This window comes from Pogoniulus pusillus, chromosome 16, assembly GCF_015220805.1.
Source record: "Pogoniulus pusillus isolate bPogPus1 chromosome 16, bPogPus1.pri, whole genome shotgun sequence".
Taxonomy (NCBI): Eukaryota; Metazoa; Chordata; class Aves; order Piciformes; family Lybiidae; genus Pogoniulus; species Pogoniulus pusillus.
In genome coordinates, this window is record NC_087279.1 from 9,985,579 (window position 1) to 10,002,110 (window position 16,532).

General features: G+C 37.9%; 1 protein-coding gene across 11 annotated transcripts in view; it reads right to left on the minus strand.

Annotated features, from left to right (window-relative positions):
• The window catches only part of ATP2B2 (ATPase plasma membrane Ca2+ transporting 2), a 398,492-nt gene that overhangs the window by 207,815 nt on the left and 174,145 nt on the right, over positions 1-16,532 (minus strand). The gene's annotated exons all lie outside the window — the stretch shown is intronic.

Here is a 16,532-nt window from a genome sequence, read left to right on the forward strand (position 1 = left end):
TGGGCCCAGTATAAGAAGTAGAATTTACTGCATTTCCCATTTGCAACAGATGATAGGACAAGAGGAGACATTCTTATGATGCACCAATGGAGGTTTAAGTTACACATGAAGAAAAATTAGGAAAGGAGGCTTTGTAAATGTTGCCTATCCTCATCTCTCATGACAAATACAGAATTCACCTACCAGTTACAATGAATTTCATGAAGTAGAGACAACTAACAAGTTTTTAGGTCCTACAACTTTCCTGAACGTTTTAATATCCCTCTGGGTCCGATTAGAAGGAAAAAACCTCATTAGCAGAGGTGCTGATGGAAAATCTGTAACAGCCATTCTTCTTAGCTTACCAAATGGTCAGTACTTACACATCTTCAGTAGCAGAGGCAGCCCTTGGTCCTGGGAGCAGTCAAGGAAGGTGAGAAGGACAGGTGGTAGTGTGGCACCAGGAGAGAAAGGAAAGGAAGTTGTGCACAGACCACAGTAATATAGGGATATCATGAAGATGTCTTAGAGACAGAGATAGCGATTAAATGCAGAAGAGTACAGGGGAAGCACACAACATCATCTGCAACAGAATGAGGACATCGCAGCATAAGAATCTGGGGACAGGGCACAAGATTGGTAGGTAGCTTGATTTCTGAAACTGCTTTGCCTGTAAAACAACTTGTTTAGCCACATGAACTAGTTTTCTATGAACTAGAAGTTCTGTAGTGTCAGCTACAACCTAACACACTGGGAATAAACTGCTGCTAAAAGATAGAAAAGAAATAGAACTGCTGTTAAGTTGTTCATCATGCTTCTGATGCAAGTTGAAAGAGGACATGATCATGAATAGGTAAAATCTGGATGGAACTTCACAGATTTCATTTAAGCAGAACAGTTCCTACAGATTTGATGAAGACATCTTTGTTTTCCCACCCCTAATGAAGGATGTATTTGCCTAATCAGTCTTTTACTCCTTCACTGAGAATGCAGCAGACACTAAACTTGTGAAAAATCTAGAGAATGTGAAAACTTGAACCAAAAGAGACCCCATCACCTGGTTCTTGTCCCTGGGCAAATAGTTTCAGACCAGCCCAACAGGAATGGAAAAAAAAGCACACAACAAAACCAATCCAACACTGCTCACTAGGACTAAGCAGAGGAAGAAGAAAAACACTGAGCAGTAGCTGTCACATAATGAGAGGACAAAAACCTAAATGAGAAAAGAAACTACCAATACCTTTTACAAACCCCTTCTTTAAGGAAAGTAACATCTTGTCTCAAAGAATTTTTTTTTTCCAGTTCTTTGAGCTGCTACAAACAACTGCATGTCTATTTATTACTATCTTTTCATCTATATGCTCTTTCTTACAAAATCCATTAAAAAGTTTGCTTGGAAAAAACGCAACCTCTGTAGACAGAGTTCCACTGCTACCTTTAAAAATGCTCCTGTGGAAGTTCAAACTTGCATCTAAATATATAAAAACAAGCAGGGATTTAGAAAACACGTGCCTCAACAACTGCTTTGTCATCTACAGGTCACACAAATCAACTATTTTTAACTTTGATCCTGACAGTTATTCCATATTTTAAAGATAAAGCTAGTTAAACCTTCACAAACAGGAGAAGGTGAAAGAATATTATTTTCTAATAGCTTTTAAAAGATATATGAAATGTAACACTGGAAGAACATAGATTACTGCATTGCTTGAACTCATTATCAGATTTTTCTGATTCAACTGAAGTAGTCCAGCACCTTCTCATGGGACACAAAAAAAATTAAGGTTAACGAAAAAAGGTAGTCATCTGCTCCCTCTGCATAAACTGTATTCTTAACATGAAACAGAAATGGACCAAAGAAGTAATCATAAACTGCAAAACGATGTTTCATGGACTGAGTGCTACAGAGAATGGTCTCCTGAAAGCATATACCTGTCCAGACAGGCAGCAGTGCTGAACGCACAGATGAACACAAGCAAGCAAAGCAACACCATTTCAAAGTCTTGCAAAAACCACATAAAGCTTTTAGACTATATTGATGTTGTTTGCACATTTATAAAATGAACAGCATGATGGATTTATTATGACCACATACTTTATATAGACTACAGTCCTAAATTTGTATGAAATTAAATGTTTCATCTGGAGAATGATCTGACCAACAGTCCATTATAATTTTGTTTGTTTTGCTTTCCAGAGTTTTTTTTTCCCATGCAGAAATGCATGTGGTAGTTGCACTGGTTTCTACAGAAAATCTTATTTAAAAAGTAAAAAAAAGAACATTCCACAGCTGTAAAAGAGATATCTGATAGGGAACTTGTGTATGTTCAAGTAGAAAAGTCTCTAATAATTTATACTAGGAAAATCCTGCATATCTCAAAATATTCAGGAAAAAGAAAAGGCCAGGAGCATGAAAAGGCTTGGACTAATTTCAAAGAGTATGCAGAGCTTTCCAATATCTTCACGCACAAAGAAGTGATACCTATTAGCACACATCTGAAATAATTATCACAACCATGTTTTACAGAAAAGTTTCAATCAGCTGCTTTAAAAGAGGAACTAAGAAGTCCTTCAGTACCTGAAATAAAATATACAGCAAAACAAAAACTTCTAATAATTCCAAGTGCATCTCAAATGTCAGCATTATTTATTTCAACAGGTACAATCACCTGCCTTGCCAGTCAATCTCACAATACTCTGCAGTCTGGTGTTTCCATGTTTTATCCTGTCTTCACAGCATGTACTACCTACGTCCTTGCTCTGACTCATCTAGTGTAGCTCCACTAGAAAGAAATAATTTAGACTAAAACTCTATCAAACAATGTGGCTGAAGATACCTGCCATAACAAAGAGTTAGTAAATAACATGAAAATAAAGGCTGAAGCACTTTAAACTGACCTAATTAAAACATTCTAAGAAAAACAAGCAATCCTAATTAATTCAGGTACTTTTTTTTTTCTTTAGCCTCTGAATATTTTACTGGTTATGATCCCAATTACCATGTAGAACACTGCCAACTAATGTCAGTGATATCTACCCATTTGTAGCATATATTACTTTTCAAACTCTAATATAATGTATCTCAGAACCAGAGGATGTTTGGGGGAGGTCATGGGGTTAATGGGACCTTTCAAGAAAAAGGCACTGAGTCAGCTTATATTTAGGACTCCTACTTTTACACAGTTTTGGAAGCATTTTCTCTAGAGAGCAAGCAGGACAAATTATGAACCCTTTTGTGGACTGCTATTAAATATTTCTGCCTAGAAAAATTGTCTTAATGACAATTCTTAGACATAATATCCAAAGTTACAGGCATTGAGTTGCAGTCATTTCTACCAGCACAGCCAACACCTGACATTGATCCCAAAATTCAGCTCTCTGGGTTTTATGCACATGCATCCCAGTGAAGGGCACCAAGCAACCTGAGTTGTCACCCTGCTGGCCAGTTCTGTTGCATGAACTGCTGTGCCTGAATTCTTTCAAGCTCTGTTTTTCCTTCGATTTGCTAGAGTAACCCCACTAACTCCTGACACTACACAGTTACAAATACTCTTTTCATAGTTCTAGCAAACAATTCTGCAGCATCAGACCTTTCTCTTGATAGAAACATTTGCTGGAAAGAGGTCATTTTGAGTTGCAACCCAGTGCATTACCTTGCATTATCTGAAAGATTCCTGCATACAGATTTTAGTAACAATTTCAGTATCTTGTGCATAAGAGAGTATTTAATGTTTTAGACCAAGTAAGATTTTGATTCGAATGCTAGGCAGCACTGTGCTGCCCATGCTTTGATAATTCGAATATCAAATCCTTGTCAAAGTATCAAATATATATATTTGAGAAGAATTGGGTTTTAAGAGATTAATGTACTGACTATGTATAATGGTGGCTAAACCCCAAAAGATCGGATTGGAGCTTATAAAAAAATAGGAGGTTTTAAGCACTTTTTTAATTGTAAGCAATATGCTTAGAAGATCTGAATACATAAAAATCAGTTGTTGCCATCAACAGATATTTGAGATGAAGAATAGAATCTAATCATGTTCAGGTGTAGCAGGTATATCTGTAAAGACTAGAATGTAACCAGTAGAGAAAACTATTACAATCAACATGGGTAGAGTCAAAATATTGTCTTGAGAAACTGCACTAAAATATGGTTTTGTTTCTTACTCTGCAGGCAGATGTATTACTGAAAAATACTAAACCCATTATGTAATTCTTTTTTTGCATCAGGCTTTGCAAGAATTGTCAAAATCCAGTAACTATTTGCAGAAAACACTAGTAGTTTTTATTTAATGTTTTTAAATGTATGTAATTGTACCTGCCCTCTCCCTGTGCTCCCACCCTGAAAAGCACATGCCTGTTAATGGACCAGTTATGGCATAAGTGTTTGTGCAATCGTGATATTTCTGAAATAGAGGGCTATGAAACTATTTCACTTGCAAAATGTCTTCATCCAGATCTCAAAACACTCTCTTGCTTCATTTTGCTAATGAAATTATCCTTCCTAGTATCTCCTGTCACTGCCCACATACTCAGAGACATCTGAAAATGCAGAGAAGTACTCATGCAGCAGCATTCACACCATCACATCATTTTCCTATACAGCACACAAAATTAAACATTTAGTTCAAGAACTAGCAGTTTTCTTTGATTTCAGATAAAACTGTATGTATTTGGAAACCGACAAGATCATAATTTTTGGTTAACATGTGATAAAATTCCTAACCAGAAAACCTGCCCAGAACTACCATCTGTGAAGGAAGAATGAACAAACAAAACCAGCTTTTATTTCCCCTTGCTATTGATGGCTGCTTTGCATTGCAGTTGAAGAAGGCAGTAACACAGGTTCTCACATTCTGCACCATCAGGCTTTCAGAGATGACCAGTAAGACTGGTCTGCCTATGGCACCTCTTCTCTTACTGGGGTCTACACCTCCCTTGAGCAGCATTTGGGAAAAATAGATTTGGAACAGCTTTACTGCTAGTAAGACCTTCACTGTAGATACATCTTGCCTGAGTTAGTGTCCTTGCAGTGCTCTTGCTCACATCATTTGGCACAGCAGTTTAAATGTGTAGAAAAAAAGTCCTAGGACTCTGACGGCTGCATTTTTAACAGGGGAACTCTTCCATCAGAGCTATGGCAGAGTCAGACCTAAAGAGTTAGAACCAAGCCATCTTCACAAGCAAAACTGAAAACTTCAGTCTGCATCAAGTAGTTCTCACCTGTGCACTTTTACCACAATACTCACTCACCTACAGTGCTTCCAAATGACTGAAGAGAACTAGCAAGCTCTTCTCCACTCTTAATACATACAGAGCAAATGCTCAGTTCATATATTGGGAAAAAGAATTACTGTAAAGATCTAACTGCAGTAACAAAGTTATGATTTTACTAAAACTATCAATAATAGTGATTTTAATATGAAAATACATCTCACACATTTTTTTTCCCACTGTTGGAGAGGAAATTTTGTGTTATAACACATATAAATGGGTTAATACTAAAACCAGAAAAAAAACTTGCAGAAATTTGTTTCACTGCTCCTGTTTTGTTTGATCTTGAAGACATTAGATTAAAAAAAAAAAAAAAAGTTCTTGGTAAACTTAAATCTGGTTTACTTTGATGTTAACTATTTTTTTTTACAACTGCTGTCAATGCTTTCAGCCACTTATATCATTGGGCATGCCAGTTGTGCAACCTGTATATAACAATATAGTAGGCATAGAAGAACTGCATTTAAGCGTATTTCTGGAGAATGGGTTTTGATCACTATTTTTAGACTGAACATAGGGTGGAGTAAAACTGTATTTCAGCTTTGTAAATACTGTTTGAAACACATAACAAGAATTCTTGGACATTATTACTATGTATTTTTTTAAAAGGTCTTGCCTAACAACATGACTGCTAAAGCACACTTCCAATCACAAAGTAACATATTTGGGCTGTTTTAATGCTCCCAGTTCTAAGAATTAGTTATGCAGTAGAAATATCTCTTCATCTATGAACAAGAATTTGTGAAAAATGCAGACCATCTGTGTAATACTTGCACCACCAGAGTTTCTGCCCAAATTTTCCCCAGGGAAATATATAGATTTCTAATCATCTATTACTTCCTTTTGAACTATACATAAGGGATTTATAAAAAAAGGATTTTTCAGGCATGCCATCAGTCAGATAGCTTTAGAGAGGAATATTAGATTCTCAAAACCATTTTTACACTACTACTTGGGACACTCACAAAAGCAATCACTCCCTCTTGCCAACACCCAGATTATTGAGTAATGCACCCAAGCTTTTACATTTATGCAGCATGCACAACTGTGGTTCTATTTGGCACATTTTGGGCTTTTAAATATGAATAAGAATGCTTCAAAGAATAAAACTGAGTTAGGAAATATTTATATGGGAAGCTGAGTATGGATTAAAATTACTTGGCTTCAAAAGTAAAATTAGATGATGATTAATTTAGTTTATTTATGAAGTTGTATTTGTTCAATTTAAATATGTAATCTCCTTTGAGAGAGTTCAGCTTTGCAAAATGATAATCTGTTCCTATATTTCTATTAGTTATGATTTATTCTGATTCATTCCTTTGTTCAAAAATGCTAATGAAAGCAGATGATGCTGAAGAAGATCCACAGGCAACAACCGATACAACCACTGGTCTGAAAAAGGGGGAAGGTCTGTGCAACACAGTCAAGCAAGAAATCTGCGTCAGAGATTTCAAGGGAGACTTTGGCTATGGAGTAAACCAAGCACAGGGACTCAGCTGCCAGGCTGAACTAGCATGACCTCAATAACTCATCTCAAAAAGTCTTGCAAAGACAGACAACAAATTACATTTCTCCTATGGGTATATATTTAAGAGAGATGAAGAACTAAAAATCTACCTTGCTAGGCTTTGATGATGAGGCTCAAGGGTGGCAAGTCATTGCTGAAGGCTTTCAGTACATGCAGATTGTATGGATATATGAAGGACAGATTGATGGAGGCTGTGCTACTCTGTGCACCTTGTGAGAATGCATGCAAAAGGTTTTAAAACCAGACATACAGGTTTTTTAGCTGATTTGTTTCCCTGTCAGTTGTTGCTTATGGATTTATCTACTCTGTAGGTAAGATCCTCATGACTACTGTCATGGTTGTACAGAACACGAGAGCTGTGCCATAAAAGCCTTCTTCCAATGCCAACATAAGAGACTCACATAGCTGCAGTCATGAATTCTTATCATAAATATCTCTGAGGCTTTTTAGGGTCAAAACTTTACAGCCGGCAGCAAGACAGATGGAAGAATGTGCCACCAAATAACAGAGACACTCAGAATCACCTTAAATACATCAAGATCTTTTTTGACATTTAAGTAGCTCAAAACCCCTCCCCAGATCACTGTCACTGGCCTAATTCTTATTCTTATCAGAATATTTCTCACGGGCAAGTGCAGAACATGACCCCTTCTGCCTTTCCCATGGAATCTGAACAATCTTTAAGTGATATGTTTAGGGCACAGTCCCTATTTCTACAGTTGTTTGGTTTGTTCATCTCACAGACTTAATAAAAGAGTAAGATACACTCCTTCCTTTCTAAACTAAATTTGAAACACTTTTGTCCAGTCCTTACGAGGACCACCAGAGATGTTTTGTGTTGTGTGACTTAATCCAGTAAGAGGTTCATTCCATGGTCTGCACAGTACTTGGCAGGAATGAATTCCACAGCTCCTGAGAAATTCTTATCTGAAGCAATCAGAAATGTTCCCCTATTTGTCTTTTTATTACTGTAGTGGGACTTGATTGCTATAAAAAGGCAGAGCCATGGGAAAGAAAGTTAAACCTGTGTAAAATTTTTAATCAAGACGTCAAGCTTTGTTCTGCAGTGAACAGAGCTTGAAATGCAAAAAGCAGACCAACATGGTGATTTGTTGCGAGCACTTCTGACTGTAACTCATGAAACTTTCTTACCAGCTGCCAGATATTTGTAGACAACCAGTGGTAAGGTCAAACAAGAATTGCTGAGGAAGGGAGTGGGTCTTGTGTGTGGGAGTACAAAATTGTTATTGTTTTCTAGTGAACCACTGAAAGAATAACATGGAATGGAATTAAACCACACAGTAAACTAAACTGAAAGGACTTTACAGCAACTGCTCTGTATATACACAGGCATATGTATTTTCTATGTTGAAGGACTTTTCTCTTTGCTAATCTGTCAATGGTCAGAATTCTTCTCAAGAAAGCTTCAAAAAGAAAAATGTCCAAAGCAGCAGAAAACCTTTTGCAGAGTTCTCAGTTTCTCTGTTACCAATTTTAGCCCTGAACATAACACTTCAGTTTTTATGCTAGCATTGCAACCCCAGGGTCATGTCGCTGCCTAAAGAGTAATAAATCCAGCACAGAAGATCCCATCTCAAGAATCACAGACCCTCATCTTCGATTCTCACTGATCAGATGCAAGAGGGTGTCAGAATGGAGATCATGGTGCTGGCCCCAGTATAAAGTCCCTTGTTTTAAAGGAATTATCTGAATGCATATTTCTAGTTACTTTATTATTTGCTCTTTCATAGCATTCTCATTCAGTTTTAATTTAAATATAATTATCCTTCTCTTAGGATTTGGCAATTAAAGCTCCAAAACTACTGCTACTTACCTTAGTGATAATAAAAACTTTTAAAATAACGTATCTGGAGCAGATGAAAGCTGCAGATATAGGACAAGATAAAGGAGGAGAAGAAGATTTCCTTAGAAGGACTCTAGTCCCAACTAAGAAATTATATTCTAGTTTTCTCTAACAAGCGGGGAAAGAAGAAATAAATTCCTAAAAACATTTTCCTAGCAATATTTTTTAAGATATCTACTTAATCCAAGAGAAGATATGTAAATGAAGCTTGTATGTTAAGACCTTGTGCACTCAATTTTAATGCTTCAAAGGTTCAAGAAAAAAATGCTTCAGATGTCTTCCATTTTCTCTTTCATTTTTTCCATCCTGTTCTGATGTCAAAATCATGTTTTCAGATTAAAACTTCTAAGTGTATTTCTAAACTAGAGAAAGGAGGACAAGGGCAGGGAAGAGGACACAATTTATTTTCTTCTCACATTAGAGTTACAGGGAACTTTAATGACATACCAAGCTAAAAAACCTGTAGTTGGTACTACATTAATCATCTGTCGACACAAGAAGTCACATAAATATATAATCCAATTTCTGCATTGCAGATTTTATATGTCACTTCTTCAGGTTGTTGGTTGAGGTTTTTATGATTTTGTGAACATTGATGGGGGGACAGAATCTATATGAAGGTAGGGAATGGCACAGTAAGTGTAATTCCTTAAAATTAACAATTGTATTATTATTCTTAAGAAGCTAACCAAAGAAATTCAGTTTTTGCAGCAAATAGTATGTTTTTTAACAATCTGAGCACAATTTGTTTCTAACAACACACTGACCCTTCACCAAGGTCAAGTCTGTTACCAGTCACAGGCAGCATCTGGCCCACTCAAGCTTCCCCCCTAGGCTGGGTATAAGCCAGGTCCCACCTGCATATCATTTGAGATAGACACTGGTGGTCCCTGTCCACACATCACCTATTCTCTTATCACACATTCCTCATAAATATCTACTCTCCTCTTTTGTCTTTCTATTTCAGCCCAAACTGGTACGTAAATTCCACCTCTTCACATTTCTATATCCATCTCTAATGTTTAAGCACTATGAAGAACAGACAGAAATATCCAGGACTATTTGGGATGAAACAAAACAAGACTTAAAATCAAATTAACAGAAGATTCTGCAAAGAGTGGCGCACACATGTAAACGGTGCCCTGGGGACTCAACAGCTCCCCACATATGCTTAGTAATAAAACATCAGCTCAAATCCCCTCTGCCCTGAAGGAGAATTCTTGATGCTGCAATAGAAATATTAGTGCAGTCCTCTCATAGTCTTTCAGAGCAATCCAGACACAAGAAAGCCCACTATGCCTTGTCTCTCAATGGCAAGGAGCTCTGTCCTGTCCAACACAAGTAACGCAGTGTGGGGATGAGAAAGGCACCAAACATATAGCATGAGCCAAAGAAAATGACCCACAAAACAAAGACTTTGTCCCCAAGTCTATATGGAAAGCTGGGAAGCACTTGACATGGAAATGAGGCACATCATTACTCGAATAGTCCTCCTGCTCCAACAGTTTGTTTTTGTGGCGTTTTCAGCCATCTTATTCAGCAATGCTGATTTAGCACTACCATTTTATCCTGCAGTTCTCTGCATAACAATTTACTTCTACAGCATTCCAGAGGCAACTTGTCCTACCATCATGCAAATGCTCTCCTTGGGTAGTGCAACAATGCGCATTGCATCTGAGAAGCTGCCTGTAATCCCTCTTCCAATTTCCCAGGTCAGCTGAACCATTCATAAATAGGAATTCCTTTAAGTACTTGGGGAAAGGAGGATGACAATCTCATTTCATTCTGAAATGCAATACAAAATCATTATTGCATTGCAATAGCACTTCACTGGTCCCTTAATATCAAACATCATTTGATATATTTTTAGCACTATGTGCAAAATCTTCATTATAATTCAAGCAGAGAAAAGGAAGGTAGTAAGCATGCAGTGTAAAATTAAATAGTTATCCTCACCCAGGACAACAGTTTCCTCCTAAATTGACTTACAAAGGACAGAAATCAATGCTGTCTCATGACATTTGGGATCACACATTTCCCAAGGAGACTGGAAGAATGTATTGGGAAGGCTGTTCTCTTCTAATTACCTGTGTGACACAAAGGGTACCATTCTGAAAGACAAGTCGTAATGGCAGCAGTGTATTTTTATTGTGCTTCATCAGCATCGGTGTTTGTGTCAAGGTTAGTCAGATGCTAAGTATGACCATTACAATATATTTATCAGTCCTGTAAGACAGACAATACACATTGTATATGCCAAAATAAGCCATCACCATACTTCTGTAAGGCACAGCTCTTTTCTCAAGGTCCACTGAGGCACAGAAACCTATTGCAATAAAGATTGTGGATAGCAAAGTCTGCTTTCTATAGACAATGGCCTGAGGTAAGCAAGGAGACAAGTAGGAAGTCCTGTCTGTTTTTCTTTGTGGGGAAGCTCTATGGATGTAGGTGGAAAATGGTTTAAATGGAGAATTCAGTAGATCATTGAATGAATGGGAGGTTGTAATATATCCAGAACTATTCAACATCCATGCATAAGCCTGCTTCTTGCTCGCTGCAACCTAAATGGGCTGGCTGCAAGTTTTGGTAATACCTGGACTAAATAGCAGTGGGACATTTGATTAATGGATATGAGCCAGCACCATCCAAAAGACTGATCACATGCTGTGCTTCCATGCAGATAATGGACACTTGGAAAACTGAGGCCCTCAAGTTCCATAAGGAAAAGATGAACAGAAGTGCTCCTCAAAGGAGTGATGTCAGAGAAAAGATGGGCATCTAGGACAAAAAAGTGAACACTGGAAAAAAGACTCTGAAAGTAAGGGGAGATCCTGGAGTTCCATGGAGACAAATGAGAGAGGATGCCTAGGACAGCCTCTGTGTGAGACCTAGAAGGGTAAAAGCTCTAAACTTGTTGAATCTTGAATAAATTCCATTACCCAAATCCAGTCAAGGTTGTAATTTCCTGGCTTACCTGTGGCAGTTTGCTGATTTAAGTCTTCTGAGTAGAGGATGTCTGCCCTGACAACAACCTCTTATTCCAGGTTGGCCTGAGCCTGCACTTGCAGCTTTCCATATGCTGGATCAGCTTCAGCTAGTTTGTTGGTTAATGGGAAAATTTTGAGGTATTTGTATTTATACTTCTCCCAGGATGCTGAAGACTGAGTCTACCTGACCTCGTGTTTCAAGGCTGGTATGAAATTCCCGTTCTACTCTAAATTGATAGTGCAGAGGGACTAGCTTTCACCTAAAATAATTGTTGAACCACTCCACTGGGCACCTCAGCCTCAATATTGTGTACAGCTGTTCATTGTCTCTAGCAAGATGAGGATTCACTTATCAGACTTTGTATGGGATATACTGAGGAAGGAATTCTTGAAGGTATTTAAAATGTTGTCTCTCATCCTAAACCGAGATACAAAGGTTGCACTGACCTGTACCATGGAACACAACTCAAATAAGAGCACAGATGATAACTTATCTTACGGAAGACAGCTCTTGTCTGAGTACAAATCTTCTAAGACAAAGTGTATATATGAGGAGTGTTATTTACTTCAAATACCTAACTAATTTCCAGAGGTCAGGAGCTCGGAAGGCCAGTGAACTAGACAGATGACTGCACTGAAATATCTCTTTCCCCAACATCTAACAGATAAGCATCTTCCTTGCCCCATTTCCTCATTTTATGTGATAGATTTTTCAGCAAGATTCAAATCAGATTGAACTAGAACTCATTTTATTTTTAATTCATTTCATATGGTTTTATTTTTAACTCACTTTAATTGAAATGCAGGGAATGAAATTATCAATTGAAATTACTCCATCAGCTGTGACTCGTCATTCTTTAATATATAAAATAAGCTTTTCGTAAATCACTTATTTCCTTTTCATCCTCAAACCAGTACACACCAAGGTGCACCTAGGATGCTGATGCAACATACTAGACTTCAACACTGCAAATTCCGTACTCTTAACTATAAAAAGATCCAGGGTATTTACCACATTTTGGCTTTTTTTTTTTTTTTTTTGCAACAGAGTGCTTCAATTCTGGGCTAAATCTTCAAACTGCAGTTTCAGGTCAAATCCTCTCCTTCCAAGTGACTTCTCGCAATACAATAGCTAAGTGACTTTAATAATGCCCTGGATGATACAACTGAGTGAACTCTCTGCTAGTTTGCAGATGATACAAAATGGCTGAGCTGTCTTTCATGGAGAACCTCAGTGGGCTGAAGCAGGAACTCCAGAAAAAGGAAGTGCAAACTGCTGCCCCTGAGGAGGAATAAGCCCAGGAAAGACAGACTGGATGCCCACCGCAAAAAAGGTCTTAGGTATCCTGGTGGACCCAAAGCTGTGAGACAGGAACACATCCTCAGAGCAAAGAAGAAAAACTGCCTCCTGGGCTGCATTGCACAGAGCATTGCCCTCATGCCAAGAGAGGTGATCCCTCCTCTCTACTCTGGAGTGCCGTGTACAGTGCTGGGCTCCCAGCACAAAAGAGATGTGAGCTTCCTGGAGTGAGGCCAATGAAGGAACACAAAGATGATAAAAGGATCGAAACACCTGACACACAAGTAGAAGGCTGTAAAAACTGGGACTGTTACCCATGGAGAAGGCTCAGGGGGAACTTTGTCAATATGTCTAAATACCTGATGGGAGGAAGTAAAGATGGAACCAGACTCTTCTCAGGGGTACACAGTGAAAAGACAGTAAGAGCAAACAGAGAAAATTCCATGTAAAGATTAAAAAACTGTGAGACTGGTCAAATAGGTTATCCAGAGAGTTTGTGCAGTCTCCATCCTTGGAGATACCCAAAACTTGACACATCCCTTGGCAGCCTGCTATAGGGGATTCCACTTGGGGGAGGAGGGGCTGGACTGGATGATCTCCAGTGGTGCCTTCCAGCCTCACCTGTTCTGTGATTCAGTGACTTAAATCAGCAAGCTTCTCCACCCATTTCACCTTCACCATGTGTGGAAAGGAGACAATAGGTAAAAAAATGCAAATAAATTACAATTATTATTGCAGTTCCTCTTCTAGATTTTCACACAAACTGCTTCTAGGATCTCTCTGGTAGCCTGGTGCAATAGGCTTATGTACTATAACCACAGAAGGGCTACTTTAGAAACAAGGTAAAAAACATAACAGGAGGAACTTGTTCATATAATAGGATGTGGTAGAAGTTAATTAATCTGTACCATGGTTACCATTGCTCAACTAAGGAAAGCCTAACATTTAAGCAGGCATCTCATATCAGTTCCAACTCTTCATATTTCACTGGTCTGCAGTGTTATGAAGGAATACATCCTGCATTTTACAGTGATACCAACCTGTTAAAATTATTTTCTTATTATTGGGCTATTTTAAAATATGCTTCATTGCCAACCCTTTTATTACAAATGGATTCTTTTTCTTCAGCTGCCAATCTCCAATTTTAATACATAAACTGAGATCATATATCAAGAAAAATCACATTCAAAGCATGCCTTTTTCTCTAGACATAAGCAAAACCAGTAAAACTTCAAACAAGAAACCCACAGCTCTTAAAATTGTGCCATATGTTTATGCTTTATACAAAAGGGCACCAAACTTTAAAATAAAAATTACATTAAAATACTATTGAACATCTCCATTGCTTTATGTCTGAAATAAATGCCTACATACTTAGATAGCTTATATAAGCCTATGTATCTTCTATTTATACGTACTTGCACATAAAAATATCTAGCCTACAAAATGCAACCTATGTAGGAATAAATATTGTTCTATTATGCAACCATTCCACTAAGGATATACTCTCTTTGAAGACCATGTACTCATAGTTATTACACAAGGACAAATCCAATACAGTCTCACAGTGCTGAGTATCCCTGCTGTGCATAAAGCAGTCCTGGCAAGTTGAATCCAAGCTGAGGTTTCCTAATGGCAAGCAGAACGCCTGGACTGCAGGTGCTGCAGAGGCAGCAGAACTATCCCGGTCACACAGAGCTCTGTTGCTGGATTTGCAACTGAGCCGTACTGACAGGGAGCCTCCATTCAGAGTGGATTCATTGCTACCTCCTTGGCTCAGCAAGAAAAGAATCTTAATGAAAGCATGAGAGAGCCTGTCTTGAGCTTTAGCAACACATTTTCATGTATGAATTAAACAAAAACATCGCTCTAGGAGCAGTTAATTTCATCGTAATCATCCATAGCTTTTTTTTTTTCATAAACCCCTTTTACAATTGACGTATTAAAATTATTCAGAAACATGTCATTTTAATCCAGGGAGTGTAAGAGAGAGGGGGGGGGGGGGGCGTAGGGGGGAAACGATGACACAGGGACACACATGACACAGCTGCTTAGATAATATAGGATAGGAATATAATTAATATTTATTCACTTTCAGCAATCAGCCCAAAAGGCACAGCAATACTTGCTAAATTCCAGTGAACTGTGATAGCCCTCTTTGTCTGTCTTTGAAAATATAATGAAAATGTGGCAAAAGGCAAGCTGGTTCTCTGCAAGGTTCCACAGTTGGGTGAACCAAATACACTGCTTTCTGCCCTTCAGAACTGGATTTTATGTCTAACCTGGAAGGTATCTACATCTATGAAAAGGAGGTGGGTTCAATTTACAGAACTATCAGTTGCTGGAGTCCTACTGCAGTATAATGGGGTTTCAGTGAGTGAGAGTGAGTTACAAGGTCATGACTTCTCCATTTCTTCCAAAATGTAAGAAGGAATTACTACATTCACAACTGACATTTGACCATATGAGCTGCAGGATGAAAATTAAGAGAAAACACTTGTAACACGGTTACATATTAGCAGAATGTATGCTCACATTTTTAGTATTCAGATAGGAATAGATTTTTTTTAGTATGATTTAAAAACTGCTTGCGTCCCAGATTCAACAGCACTGGAAAAGATAAACTGCAGATTTTAAATGCTGGGGGAGGACAAAAGGGGAAAATCCAATCCTTAAAAATCACCTCCCAGATACAGGATATGAAATTTAACAAGAAAGAGCACTCACAAAAGTCAATTCATGAAAGCTCTTAAAGAACAGTAGGATACCTAGTTCATCATTACCATGTCTTCTATAACCTGTAATCCTACTGAGAAGCATGAAACTCTTCCAAGCTGTTTCAATATACATGCATGAAGCCTTTTTACATATGCAGAAAGCATGAGAAATATCGTTTGGTTTCAATCAGCAAAAGAAAAGAAAAATATTTTTTAAATTACCTTTTCTGTGAAAATGCAACTGTGTGGGCCAAAATCAGTCCTCCCCAGAAATGAAGATATGTACACGAAAAGGATGAAAATGGGGGCACACAGAAAAAAAAAAAGGCGGGGGGGGGGGGGATAATCATGCTGCATTACTATACATAACTTATCTACAAGCCTTCTTTTACTGCCTTATTCACAATCTTCTTCATTTTACCAGCAGTACAGAGCAAATAAGAAACACTTCTTCACAGGTAGCAATTTTGACTAAAATGAGAGGAACACGAATAAAGTAAAAGCTGTATGTGATCAAAGACCTACTGGATACCCGAGTCAAACAGTTATTTCAGAGCAATGTACAAGAGCTAGTCGTGCATATGGATGACCTCTCACAAATTAAATGCTAATCAGCAATTACATTAAGAAAAAAACAAAACAAAACAAAACATGTGGACTATGAAGCAGATCTGCAATCTCCTTTTATAAAGCAAAGATTTAAAAAAAGCCTTCATCATCAATTTAATTATCAATTTTATCCTGCATATATCTAATATGAACCACAAATCCCAGAAAAAAAGAAGTGCAATTTTTCCATATAAAGTGTGCCAGCTGTCTTTCAAACATCCTGACTTGTGCAATATCTCTGCAATCCTTTAGCAGAGTCCCTAACAGACTG